The sequence below is a fragment of the Bacillus rossius genome, unplaced genomic scaffold (assembly GCF_032445375.1).
Source record: "Bacillus rossius redtenbacheri isolate Brsri unplaced genomic scaffold, Brsri_v3 Brsri_v3_scf664, whole genome shotgun sequence".
NCBI classification, from domain to species: domain Eukaryota; kingdom Metazoa; phylum Arthropoda; class Insecta; order Phasmatodea; family Bacillidae; genus Bacillus; species Bacillus rossius.
The window spans coordinates 12,501-27,091 of NW_026962881.1; the positions used below are offsets into that span (position 1 = coordinate 12,501).

General features: G+C 52.0%; 1 non-coding gene across 1 annotated transcript in view; it reads right to left on the reverse strand.

Annotated features, from left to right (window-relative positions):
• Positions 1–95, reverse strand: part of LOC134545336 (small subunit ribosomal RNA) — a 1,989-nt gene extending 1,894 nt beyond the window's left edge. The window contains exon 1 of the ribosomal RNA XR_010078454.1: positions 1–95. This exon is cut by the window's left edge and continues 1,894 nt beyond it. This is a non-coding gene — a ribosomal RNA (small subunit ribosomal RNA).
• Positions 96–14,591: the final 14,496 nt, after the last annotated feature.

Genomic DNA, 14,591 nt, shown 5'->3' on the forward strand with positions numbered 1-14,591 from the left:
CCATTCGCGGTTTCACCTTATTTTGGCTTGCACTTAGACATGCATGGCTTAATCTTTGAGACAAGCATATGACTACTGGCAGGATCAACCAGGGAGCTGCTAGCAGCTTTTTTTTTCGTTCGGAGGAACCTCCCGGGTCCGCAGAGCACCGGGTCCGAATCTTATGATGTACATTTTTTTTTCCTTCTGTATCAACAAGTACGGGGGCGACTTCCCAATATCGACACCCGCTTTGCAATTGCAAAGTCTTTCCTTCCATCTCTAATTAATTTTCCTAGGGAGTAGGCGAGGCCAAACTTCCAAGGCTTTCACTGGCGAATATATCGCGCTCTTAGAAACTCGCATGGTACTTGGCGAGTGGATTTCAAATTATATGATCGGTGCCCACATTCGGGCGCGGCCCACTGCGGGAGCAGACCGTTGGCCCGTGGGCTCGCTGTGAACTAATTTGCCCACTGGTCCGAAAAGTATTCATTTCTAAACACCTTTGGCCAGGGCTGAAGACCGCGACTAACCCCTTTGAAACTTGTCTCTCAGGGAGCTGCGATCCATCAAACATTTCATTGTTAACAGAGGGGAACCATTACTTGGTTAAGACGATAGGACACGCGTTCCCCACCATTTCGCATCCAATCGAATTGCCGCACAAGAGCTCGTTACCTGAGAAAGGTATAGCATTGGCTCGCAGCTAGTGTATTGCAGTTCAGACAGATAGGCCACTTTAGATAGTTCTTAGTGTTCACAGTTATCACCAAGACTAGACCCATATGGATTTAATTCTTCAAGGAGCAGCGGTCCACCAATAAGAGAGATGAAGACATGTTTTCGGATGGCCACAACGCCCCCTCGCCACCCAAATGTGCATGTTTTAAGTGTACATTGGGAGTCGACGGAACATCGGGAGTCCGCTTGCTTTCTCCGGATCAGCTGCCACCCCCCTGATCTACCAGATAGACAAGAACATGTCTTCTCCACCAATCTCATCCACCGAAGCTCCGATCATGGCTTCTTCTACCTTTATACTGATATACCCCCACGGAGCAACATGCGGGCAAGGGAACTCTTGCTACCCTTCAGTAAAGCAGGTATCTCTTATAGATGGTGACTGCACCTTGGCCAGGATTGAAGACCGCGACTAACCCCTTTGAAACTTGTCTCTCAGGGAGCTGCGATCCATCAAACATTTCATTGTTAACAGAGGGGAACCATTACTTGGTTAAGACGATAGGACACGCGTTCCCCACCATTTCGCATCCAATCGAATTGCCGCACAAGAGCTCGTTACCTAAGAAAGGTATAGCATTGGCTCGCAGCTAGTGTATTGCAGTTCAGACAGATAGGCCACTTTAGATAGTTCTTAGTGTTCACAGTTATCACCAAGACTAGACCCATATGGAATTAATTCTTCAAGGAGCAGCGGTCCACCAATAAGAGAGATGAAGACATGTTTTCGGATGGCCACAACGCCCCCTCGCCACCCAAATGTGCATGTTTCAAGTGTACATTGGGAGTCGACGGAACATCGGGAGTCCGCTTGCTTTCTCCGGATCAGCTGCCACCCCCCTGATCTACCAGATAGACAAGAACATGTCTTCTCCGCCAATCTCATCCACCGAAGCTCCGATCATGGCTTCTTCTACCTTTATACTGATATACCCCCACGGAGCAACATGCGGGCAAGGGAACTCTTGCTACCCTTCAGTAAAGCAGGTATCTCTTATAGATGGTGACTGCACCTTGGCCAGGATTGAAGACCGCGACTAACCCCTTTGAAACTTGTCTCTCAGGGAGCTGCGATCCATCAAACATTTCATTGTTAACAGAGGGGAACCATTACTTGGTTAAGACGACCGGACACGCGTTCCCCACCATTTCGCATCCAATCGAATCGCCGCACAAGAGCTCGTTACCTGAGAAAGGTATAGCATTGGCTCGCAGCTTGTGTATTGCAGTTCAGACAGATAGGCCACTTTAGATAGTTCTTCGTGTTCACAGTTAAGACCACGGCTAGACCCATATGGAATTAATTCTTCAAGGAGCAGCGGTACACCAAGCATTTCATTGTGTACTAGAAAGCACCTCTACCATGTAACAAACATACGACCACCAAATTTCTGCTTACTTCCCCCAGCGGATAGTATTTGCTAGTATCATCCACAAAGTAAATCAATTTTTTCAATGTACCGCTTCTTGGGGGAACTGGGCATGAATCAATCAAGCATTTTGAGGTAGCATGTCCGCTTCACCACTTCATCCACTTTCAGACCACTACAAGACCCATACTGAATTAATTCCTCAAGGAGCTGCAGTCCACAAAACATTTTACTGTGTACTAGAGGGCACCTCCACCATGTAACAGAAAACATACAACCTTCTTAATTTAATTCTGCATTGTTTCCCAGACGATTTGTTAGCCATACAACAGTACCATCCACAGTAATTCACCTCTTTGAAATCCAATGCATTGTAGAGAAACTGAGGTGGTAGCATTCAAACCGTTCTGTAATGTTAATTCTGCTTCATAGAAAGGTGCTACAGGTTCCACAATAATTAATTGGATATTTTTGCAATATATATAGGGCGAGAAAACTCGGGGGGACTCCCTTTTCATTTATGTACATATTCTTTCCATATTGCAAATAATTCCAATTTTTCCCGATTGCATGTCCCCCTAATATACCCAAAATGGGCCTATCGATGGGTTCACAAAGGTACCCAAAATATGAGATTTTGACTGAAAGAGGCTGGCTAACTTCCGGGAACATGATCATAGGAAATAGGTCAAAATCCCGAATCGCAGTTGTTTACGAACAACCACGAACGGAGACTTAAAATAACCTATAAGGCTGGAATTCATGGGGCCTGTATAACAGGCATTTACACAGACTCTCGGGAGGGAGGGCTCTGTGGCCGGGAGAATTTTCTGGCTCCCCGCCCGAAACTTTTCAGAGTCCCTAATGCCTGCTTGAATGTGAATAAGCAGAGCCCGGTAGCTGATATTTTGCCGGGGTGTGGAGGCCCCGGTCGCCGCCAAATTCCTCTGGTCACAGCTTGTGTTAATACACATGTTAATTTTACATGCAAACCACCAATGACAATTTTCCTCGGCCGCGGAGGCCTCGGTCGCCGCCAGAATTTTCTGGTTCCCGCTCAATATATTGCAGAGTCCTGCAGGCCTGCTTCTGTAGGAATATGCAGAGCCCGGTAGCTGATATTTTGCCGGGGTGAGGAGGCCTCGGTCGCCGCCAAATTCCTCTCATCCCAGCTTGTGTTAATACACATGTTAATTTTACATGCAAAACCACCAATTACCATTTCCTCGGCCGCGGAGGCCTCGGTCGCCGGGAGATTTTCCTGGCTCCCCGCTCAATATACTGCACAGTCCCGCAGGCCTGTCTCCAGTGGAATACACACAGTCCGAGAGCCGAAAATTTGCCGGGGTGTGGAGGCCTCGGTCGCCAACAGATTGCCATAGGCTCTGGCTGCAATATTTACCGTGTATTTTTTCCCTCCAGAGACACCACTACACCCTATATAACCCAAAATGGGCCTTGACGCGTGTACACGCGGAGCCCGAGCGCCGAGAGTTCTCCCGGCCGCGGAGGCCTCGGTCGCCGGGAGAATTTCAACGGCCCCTGCTCGAAATTTTTCTAAGTCCAGAATGCCTGCTTCTCCCAGCCTGTGTTAATACACATGTTAATTTAACATGTAAAATCACCAAGGACCATTTCCTCGGCCGCGGAGGCCTCGGTCACCGCCAGAATTTTCTGGCTGCCCGCTCCCCATGGGTAGACGCGCTGCCCAAGCGCCGAGAGTTCTCCCGGCCGCGGAGGCCTCGGTCGCCGGGAGAATTTCTCCGGCCCCTGCTCGAAATTTTTCAAAGTCCAGAATGCCTGCTTCTCCCAGCATGTGTTAATACACATGTTAATTTAACATGTAATATTACCAATGACCTTTTCCTCGGCCGCGGAGGCCTCGGTCGCCGCCAGAATTTTCTGGCTGCCCGCTCCCCATGGGTAGACGCGGAGCCCGAGCGCCGAGAGTTCTCCCGGCCGCGGAGGCCTCGGTCGCCGGGAGAATTTCTCCGGCCCCTGCTCGAAATTTTTCAAAGTCCAGAATGCCTAGTTCTCCCAGCCTGTGTTAATACACATGTTAATTTAACATGTAAAATTACCAAGGATTATTATCCCGGCCGCAGAGGCCTCGGTCGCCGCCAGAAATTTCTGGCTCCCCGCTCAATGTATTGCAGAGTCCCGCAGGCTTGCTTCTCCAAGCCTGTGTTAATACACATGTTAATTTAACATGTAAAATTACAGAGGATTATTTCCCCGGCCGCGGAGGCCTCGGTCGCCGCCAGAATTTTCTGGCTGCCCGCTCAATGTATTGCAGAGTCCCGCAGGCTTGCTTCTCCAAGCCTGTGTTAATACACATGTTAATTTAACATGCAAAATCACCAATGACAAATTCCTCGGCCGCGGAGGCCTCGATCGCCGGGAAAATGTTCTGGCTCCCTGCTCGAATTTTTTTTCTAAGTCCCGATTCGCTATTACAGGCTGGCGCACGGAGTCCGAGGGGCGTAAATATGCCGGGTAGTGGTGCCTTCCGTCGCCGAGACATTTTACAATTGCCTGGGAGCAGTATTTAACATGTTAATTTTTTCCCCTCGTGACACCACTACCCCCTATATAACGCAAAATGGGCCTTGCCAAGGGGGCGCGCAACGCCCGAGCGCGGGCGTTTTTCCCGGCCGCCGAGACCTCCATCGCCGGGAGAATGTCTTCAGCTATTTGCTAGATTTCCCGATTCGCCCCGCACGACAAACAACCACGAACGAGGTGGTTTTCGAGAGTTCTCCCGGCCGCGGAGGCCTCGGTCGCAGGGAGAATTTCCCTGGCCCCTGCTCGAAATTTTTCTAAGTCCAGAATGCCTGCATCTCCCAGCCTGTGTTAAAACACATGTTAATTTAACATGTAAAATTACCAATGACCATTTCCTCGGCCGCAGAGGCCTCGGTCGCAGCCAGAATTTTCTGGCTCCCTGCTCAATATATTGCAGAGTCCCGCATGCTTGCTTCTCCAAGCCTGTGTTAATACACATGTTAATTTAACATGTAAAATTACCGAGGATTATTTCCCCGGCCGCGGAGGCCTCGGTCGCCGCCAGAAATTTCTGGCTCCCCGCTCAATATATTGCAGCGACCCGCAGGCTTGCTTCTCCCAGCCTGTGTTAATACACATGTTAATTTAACATGTAAAATCACCAAGGACCATTTCCTCGGCCGCGGAGGCCTCGGTCGCCGCCAGAATTTTCTGGCTGCCCGCTCCCCATGTGTAGACGCGGAGCCCGAGCGCCGAGAGTTCTCCCGGCCGCGGAGGCCTCGTAGCCGGGAGAATTTCTCGGGCCCCTGCTCGAAATTTTTCTAAGTCCAGAATGCCTGCTTCTCCCAGCCTGTGTTAATACACATGTTAATTTAACATGTAATTTTACCAATGACCTTTTCCTCGGCCGCGGAGGCCTCGGTCGCCGCCAGAATTTTCTGGCTCCCGGCTCAATATATTACAGAGTCCCGCAGGCCTGTCTCCAGTGGAATACACACAGTCCGAGAGCCGAAAATTTGCCGGGGTGTGGAGGCCTCGGTCGCCAACAGATTGCCATAGGCTCTGGCTGCAATATTTACCGTGTATTTTTTCCCTCCAGAGACACCACTACCCCCTATAAAACCCAAAATAGGCCTTGCGGTGGGTACACGCAGAGCCCGAGCGCCGAAGTTCTCCCGGCCGCGGAGGCCTCGGTCGCCGGGAGAATTTCTCCGGCCCCTGCTCGAAATTTTTCAAAGTCCAGAATGCCTGCTTCTCCCAGCCTGTGTTAATACACATGTTAATTTAACATGTTAAATTATCGAGGATTATTTCCCCGGCCGTGGAGGCCTCGGTCGCCGCCAGAATTTTCTGGCTCCCCGCTCAATATATTGCAGAGTCCCGCAGGCTTGCTTCTCCCAGCCTGTGTTAATACACATGTTAATTTAACATGTAAAATCACCGAGGACCATTTCCTCGGCCGCGGAGGCCTCGGTCGCCGCCAGAATTTTCTGGCTCACCTCTCAATGTATTGCAGAGTCCCGCAGGCTTGGTTCTCCAAGCCTGTGTTAATACACATGTTAATTTAACATGTAAAATTACCGAGGATTATTTCCCCGGCCGCGGAGGCCTCGGTCGCCGCCAGAATTTTCTGGCTCCCCGCTCAATGTATTGCAGAGTCCCGCAGGCTTGGTTCTCCAAGCCTGTGTTAATACACATGTTAATTTAACATGTAAAATTACCGAGGATTATTTCCCCGGCCACGGAGGCCTCGGTCGCCGACAGAATTGTCTGGCTCCCTGCTCGAATTTTTTCTAAGTCCCGATTCGCTATTACAGGCTGGCGCACGGAGTCAGAGGGGCGGGAATTCGCCGGGTAGTGGTGCCTTCCGTCGCCGAGACATTTTTCTATTGCCTGGAAGCTGTATTTAACATGTTAATTTTTTCCCCCTCGGGACACCACTACCCCCTATATAACCCAACATGGGCCTTGCCGCGGGTACACGCGGAGCCCGAGCGCCGAGTGTTCTCCCGGCCGCGGAGGCCTCGGTCGCCGGGAGAATTTCTCCGGCCCCTGCTCGAAATTTTTCAAAGTCCAGAATGCCTGCTTCTCCCAGCCTGTGTTAATACACATGTTAATTTAACATGTTAAATTACCGAGGATTATTTCCCCGGCCGTGGAGGCCTCGGTCGCCGCCAGAATTTTCTGGCTCCCCGCTCAATATATTGCAGAGTCCCGCAGGCTTGCTTTTCCCAGCCTGTGTTAATACACATGTTAATTTAACATGTAAAATTACCAATGACCATTTCCTCGGCCGCAGAGGCCTCGGTCGCCGCCAGAATTTTCTGGCTCCCCGCTCAATGTATTGCAGAGTCCCGCAGGCATGCTTCTCCAAGCCTGTGTTAATACACATGTTAATTTAACATGTTAAATTACCGAGGATTATTTCCCCGGCCGTGGAGGCCTCGGTCGCCGCCAGAATTTTCTGGCTCCCCGCTCAATATATTGCAGAGTCCCGCAGGCTTGCTTTTCCCAGCCTGTGTTAATACACATGTTAATTTAACATGTAAAATCACCAAGGACCATTTCCTCGGCCGCGGAGGCCTCGGTCGCCGCCAGAATTTTCTGGCTTCCCGCTCCCCATGGGTAGACGCGGAGCCCGAGCGCCGAGAGTTCTCCCGGCCGCGGAGGCCTCGGTCGCCGGGAGAATTTCTCCGGCCCCTGCTCGAAATTTTTCAAAGTCTAGAATGCCTAGTTCTCCCAGCCTGTGTTAATACACATGTTAATTTAACATGTAAAATTACCAAGGATTATTATCCCGGCCGCAGAGGCCTCGGTCGCCGCCAGAAATTTCTGGCTCCCCGCTCAATGTATTGCAGCGTCCCGCAGGCTTGCTTCTCCAAGCCTGTGTTAATACACATGTTAATTTAACATGTAAAATTACAGAGGATTATTTCCCCGGCCGCGGAGGCCTCGGTCGCCGCCAGAATTTTCTGGCTGCCCGCTCAATGTATTGCAGAGTCCCGCAGGCTTGCTTCTCCAAGCCTGTGTTAATACACATGTTAATTTAACATGCAAAATCACCAATGACAAATTCCTCGGCCGCGGAGGCCTCGATCGCCGGGAAAATGTTCTGGCTCCCTGCTCGAATTTTTTTTCTAAGTCCCGATTCGCTATTACAGGCTGGCGCACGGAGTCCGAGGGGCGTAAATATGCCGGGTAGTGGTGCCTTCCGTCGCCGAGACATTTTACAATTGCCTGGGAGCAGTATTTAACATGTTAATTTTTTCCCCTCGGGACACCACTACCCCCTATATAACCCAAAATGGGCCTTGCCAAGGGGGCGCGCAACGCCCGAGCGCGGGCGTTTTTCCCGGCCGCCGAGGCCTCCATCGCCGGGAGAATGTCTTCAGCTATTTGCTAGATTTCCCGATTCGCCCCGCACGGCAAACAACCACGAACGAGGTGGTTTTCGAGAGTTCTCTCCCGGCCGCGGAGGCCTCGGTCGCCGGGAGAATTTCTCGGGCCCCTGCTCGAAATTTTTCTAAGTCCAGAATGCCTGCATCTCCCAGCCTGTGTTAAAACACATGTTAATTTAACATGTAAAATTACCAATGACCATTTCCTCGGCCGCAGAGGCCTCGGTCGCAGCCAGAATTTTCTGGCTCCCTGCTCAATATATTGCAGAGTCCCGCATGCTTGCTTCTCCCAGCCTGTGTTAATACACATGGTTATTTAACATGTAAAATTACCGAGGATTATTTCCCTGGCCGCAGAGGCCGCGGTCGCCGCCAGAATTTTCTGGCTCCCCGCTCAATGTATTGCAGAGTCCCGCAGGCTTGCTTCTCCAAGCCTGTGTTAATACACATGTTAATTTAACATGTAAAATTACCGAGGATTATTTCCCCGGCCGCGGAGGCCTCGGTCGCCGCCAGAATTTTCTGGCTCCCCGCTCAATATATTGCAGCGACCCGCAGGCTTGCTTCTCCCAGCCTGTGTTAATACACATGTTAATTTAACATGTAAAATTACCGAGGATTATTTCCCCGGCCGCGGAGGCTTCGGTCGCCGCCAGAATTTTCTGGCTCCCGGCTCAATATATTACAGAGTCCCGCAGGCCTGTCTCCAGTGGAATACACACAGTCCGAGAGCCGAAAATTTGCCGGGGTGTGGAGGCCTCGGTCGCCAACAGATTGCCATAGGCTCTGGCTGCAATATTTACCGTGTATTTTTTCCCTCCAGAGACACCACTACCCCCTATATAACCCAAAATGGGCCTTGCGGCGTGTACACGCGGAGCCCGAGCGCCGAAGTTCTCCCGGCCGCGGAGGCCTCGGTCGCCGGGAGAATTTCTCCGGCCCCTGCTCGAAATTTTTCAAAGTCCAGAATGCCTGCTTCTCCCAGCCTGTGTTAATACACATGTTAATTTAACATGTAAAATTACCGAGGATTATTTCCCCGGCCGCGGAGGCCTCGGTCGCCGCCAGAATTTTCTGGCTCCCCGCTCAATGTATTGCAGAGTCCCGCAGGCTTGCTTCTCCCAGCCTGTGTTAATACACATGTTAATTTAACATGTAAAATCATTGAGGACCATTTCCTCGGCCGCGGAGGCCTCGGTCGCCGCCAGAATTTTCTGGCTCCCCGCTCAATGTATTGCAGAGTCCCGCAGGCTTGCTTCTCCCAGCCTGTGTTAATACACATGTTAATTTAACATGTAAAATCAACAAGGACCATTTCCTCGGCCGCGGAGGCCTCGGTCGCCGCCAGAATTTTCTGGCTGCCCGCTCCCCATTGGTAGACGCGGAGCCCGAGCGCCGAGAGTTCTCCCGGCCGCGGAGGCCTCGGTCGCCGGGAGAATTTCTCCGGCCCCTGCTCGAAATTTTTCAAAGTCCAGAATGCCTGCTTCTCCCAGCATGTGTTAATACACATGTTAATTTAACATGTAATATTACCAATGACCTTTTCCTCGTCCGCGGAGGCCTCGGTCGCCGCCAGAATTTTCTGGCTGCCCGCTCCCCATGGGTAGACGCGCTGCCCGAGCGCCGAGATTTCTCCCGGCCGCGGAGGCCTCTGTCGCCGGGAGAATTTCTCTGGCCCCTGCTCGAAATTTTTCAAAGTCCAGAATGCCTAGTTCTCCCAGCCTGTGTTAATACACATGTTAATTTAACATGTAAAATTACCAAGGATTATTATCCCGGCCGCAGAGGCCTCGGTCGCCGCCAGAAATTTCTGGCTCCCCGCTCAATGTATTGCAGAGACCCGCAGGCTTGCTTCTCCAAGCCTGTGTTAATACACATGTTAATTTAACATGTAAAATTACCGAGGATTATTTCCCCGGCCGCGGAGGCCTCGATCGCCGCCAGAAATTTCTGGCTCCCCGCTCAATATATTGCAGCGACCCGCAGGCTTGCTTCTCCCAGCCTGTGTTAATACACATGTTAATTTAACATGTAAAATCACCAAGGACCATTTCCTCGGCCGCGGAGGCCTCGGTCGCCGCCAGAATTTTCTGGCTGCCCGCTCCCCATGTGTAGACGCGGAGCCCGAGCGCCGAGAGTTCTCCCGGCCGCGGAGGCCTCGGTCGCCGCCAGAATTTTCTGGCTCCCCGCTCAATGTATTGCAGAGTCCCGCAGGCTTGCTTCTCCAAGCCTGTGTTAATACACATGTTAATTTAACATGCAAAATCACCAATGACAATTTCCTCGGCCGCGGAGGCCTCCATCGCCGGGAGAATTTTCTGGCTCTCTGCTCGAATTTTTTCTAAGTCCCGATTCGCTATTACAGGCTGGCGCACGGAGTCCGAGGGGCGGAAATATGCCGGGTAGTGGTGCCTTCCGTCGCCGAGACATTTTACAATTGCCTGGGAGCAGTATTTAACATGTTAATTTTTTCCCCCTCGGGACACCACTACCCCCTATATAACCCAAAATGGGCCATGCAATGGGTGCCCACAACGCCCGAGCGCGGGCATTTTTCCCGGGCGCCGAGGCCTCGATCGCCGGGAGAATGTCTCCAGCTATTTGCATGATGTCCCGATTCGCCCCACAAGGCGAACAACCACGAACGAGGTGGTTTTCGTTCGTGGTTGTTTTCGTTCGTGGTTGTTTACTGTTCGTGGTTGTTTTCATTCGTGGTTGTTGTGCGTTCGTGGTTGTTGTCGTTCGGGGTTGTTTTCCGTTCGTGGTTGTTGTCGTTCGTGGTTGTTGTCGTTCGTGGTTGTTGTCGTTCGTGGTTGTTTTCCGTTCGTGGTTGTTTTACGTTCGTGGTTGTTTTCGAGGCAATTGGTACTTTGAAAATTTCAATCGGTTAGCTAGAAAAAATTCTCCCGGCGGTGATTGCCTTGATCGCCGGGAGAATTTTCTGGCTCCCCGATAAAATTTTTTCCAAGTCCCGATTCGCTCTTACTAGCTGGCGCACGGAGTCCGAGGGGCGGGAATTCGCCGGGTAGTGGTGTGTTCCGTCGCCGAGACATTTTCCTATTGCCTGGAAGCAGTATTTAACATGTTAATTTTTTCCCCCTCGGGACACCACTACCCCCTATATAACACAAAATGGGCCTTGCCGCGGGTACACCCGGAGCCCGAGCGCCGAGAGTTCTCCCGGCCGCAGAGGCCTCGGTCGCCGGGAGATTTTCTCCGGCCCCTGCTCGAAATTTTCCAAAGTCCAGAATGCCTGCTTCTCCCAGCCTGTGTTAATACACATGTTAATTTAACATGTAAAATCACCAAGGACCATTTCCTCGGCCGCGGAGGCCTCGGTCGCCGCCAGAATTTTCTGGCTGCCCGCTCCCCAAGGGTAGACGCGGAGCCCGAGCGCCGAGAGTTCTCCCGGCCGCGGAGGCCTCGGTCGCCGGGAGAATTTCTCCGGCCCCTGCTCGAAATTTTTCAAAGTCCAGAATGCCTGCTTCTCCCAGCATGTGTTAATACACATGTTAATTTAACATGTAATATTACCAATGACCTTTTCCTCGGCCGCGGAGGCCTCGGTCGCCGCCAGAATTTTCTGGCTGCCCGCTCCCCATGGGTAGACGCGGAGCCCGAGCGCCGAGAGTTCTCCCGGCCGCGGAGGCCTCGGTCGCCGGGAGAATTTCTCCGGCCCCTGCTCGAAATTTTTCAAAGTCCAGAATGCCTAGTTCTCCCAGCCTGTGTTAATACACATGTTAATTTAACATGTAAAATTACCAAGGATTATTATCCCGGCCGCAGAGGCCTCGGTCGCCGCCAGAAATTTCTGGCTCCCCGCTCAATGTATTGCAGAGTCCCGCAGGCTTGCTTCTCCAAGCCTGTGTTAATACACATGTTAATTTAACATGTAAAATTACAGAGGATTATTTCCCCGGCCGCGGAGGCCACGGTCGCCGCCAGAATTTTCTGGCTGCCCGCTCAATGTATTGCAGAGTCCCGCAGGCTTGCTTCTCCAAGCCTGTGTTAATACACATGTTAATTTAACATGCAAAATCACCAATGACAAATTCCTCGGCCGCGGAGGCCTCGATCGCCGGGAAAATGTTCTGGCTCCCTGCTCGAATTTTTTTTCTAAGTCCCGATTCGCTATTACAGGCTGGCGCACGGAGTCCGAGGGGCGTAAATATGCCGGGTAGTGGTGCCTTCCGTCGCCGAGACATTTTACAATTGCCTGGGAGCAGTATTTAACATGTTAATTTTTTCCCCTCGGGACACCACTACCCCCTATATAACCCAAAATGGGCCTTGCCAAGGGGGCGCGCAACGCCCGAGCGCGGGCGTTTTTCCCGGCCGCCGAGGCCTCCATCGCCGGGAGAATGTCTTCAGCTATTTGCTAGATTTCCCGATTCGCCCCGCACGGCAAACAACCACGAACGAGGTGGTTTTCGAGAGTTCTCCCGGCCGCAGAGGCCTCGGTCGCCGGGAGAATTTCTCGGGCCCCTGCTCGAAATTTTTCTAAGTCCAGAATGCCTGCATCTCCCAGCCTGTGTTAAAACACATGTTAATTTAACATGTAAAATTACCAATGACCATTTCCTCGGCCGCAGAGGCCTCGGTCGCAGCCAGAATTTTCTGGCTCCCTGCTCAATATATTGCAGAGTCCCGCATGCTTGCTTCTCCCAGCCTGTGTTAATACACATGGTTATTTAACATGTAAAATTACCGAGGATTATTTCCCTGGCCGCAGAGGCCGCGGTCGCCGCCAGAATTTTCTGGCTCCCCGCTCAATGTATTGCAGAGTCCCGCAGGCTTGCTTCTCCAAGCCTGTGTTAATACACATGTTAATTTAACATGTAAAATTACCGAGGATTATTTCCCCGGCCGCGGAGGCCTCGGTCGCCGCCAGAATTTTCTGGCTCCCCGCTCAATATATTGCAGCGACCCGCAGGCTTGCTTCTCCCAGCCTGTGTTAATACACATGTTAATTTAACATGTAAAATTACCGAGGATTATTTCCCCGGCCGCGGAGGCCTCGGTCGCCGCCAGAATTTTCTGGCTCCCGGCTCAATATATTACAGAGTCCCGCAGGCCTGTCTCCAGTGGAATACACACAGTCCGAGAGCCGAAAATTTGCCGGCGTGTGGAGGCCTCGGTCGCCAACAGATTGCCATAGGCTCTGGCTGCAATATTTACCGTGTATTTTTTCCCTCCAGAGACACCACTACCCCCTATATAACCCAAAATGGGCCTTGCGGCGGGTACACGCGGAGCCCGAGCGCCGAAGTTCTCCCGGCCGCGGAGGCCTCGGTCGCCGGGAGAATTTCTCCGGCCCCTGCTCGAAATTTTTCAAAGTCCAGAATGCCTGCTTCTCCCAGCCTGTGTTAATACACATGTTAATTTAACATGTAAAATTACCGAGGATTATTTCCCCGGCCGCGGAGGCCTCGGTCGCCGCCAGAATTTTCTGGCTCCCCGCTCAATGTATTGCAGAGTCCCGCAGGCTTGCTTCTCCCAGCCTGTGTTAATACACATGATAATTTAACATGTAAAATCATTGAGGACCATTTCCTCGGCCGCGGAGGCCTCGGTCGCCGCCAGAATTTTCTGGCTCCCCGCTCAATGTATTGCAGAGTCCCGCAGGCTTGCTTCTCCCAGCCTGTGTTAATACACATGTTAATTTAACATGTAAAATCAACAAGGACCATTTCCTCGGCCGCGGAGGCCTCGGTCGCCGCCAGAATTTTCTGGCTGCCCGCTCCCCATTGGTAGACGCGGAGCCCGAGCGCCGAGAGTTCTCCCGGCCGCGGAGGCCTCGGTCGCCGGGAGAATTTCTCCGGCCCCTGCTCGAAATTTTTCAAAGTCCAGAATGCCTGCTTCTCCCAGCATGTGTTAATACACATGTTAATTTAACATGTAATATTACCAATGACCTTTTCCTCGGCCGCGGAGGCCTCGGTCGCCGCCAGAATTTTCTGGCTGCCCGCTCCCCATGGGTAGACGCGCTGCCCGAGCGCCGAGAGTTCTCCCGGCCGCGGAGGCCTCGGTCGCCGGGAGAATTTCTCCGGCCCCTGCTCGAAATTTTTCAAAGTCCAGAATGCCTAGTTCTCCCAGCCTGTGTTAATACACATGTTAATTTAACATGTAAAATTACCAAGGATTATTATCCCGGCCGCAGAGGCCTCGGTCGCCGCCAGAAATTTCTGGCTCCCCGCTCAATGTATTGCAGAGTCCCGCAGGCTTGCTTCTCCAAGCCTGTGTTAATACACATGTTAATTTAACATGTAAAATTACCGAGGATTATTTCCCCGGCCGCGGAGGCCTCGGTCGCCGCCAGAAATTTCTGGCTCCCCGCTCAATATATTGCAGCGACCCGCAGGCTTGCTTCTCCCAGCCTGTGTTAATACACATGTTAATTTAACATGTAAAATCACCAAGGACCATTTCCTCGGCCGCGGAGGCCTCGGTCGCCGCCAGAATTTTCTGGCTGCCCGCTCCCCATGTGTAGACGCGGAGCCCGAGCGCCGAGAGTTCTCCCGGCCGCGGAGGCCTCGGTCGCCGCCAGAATTTTCTGGCTCCCCGCTCAATGTATTGCAGAGTCCCGCAGGCTTGC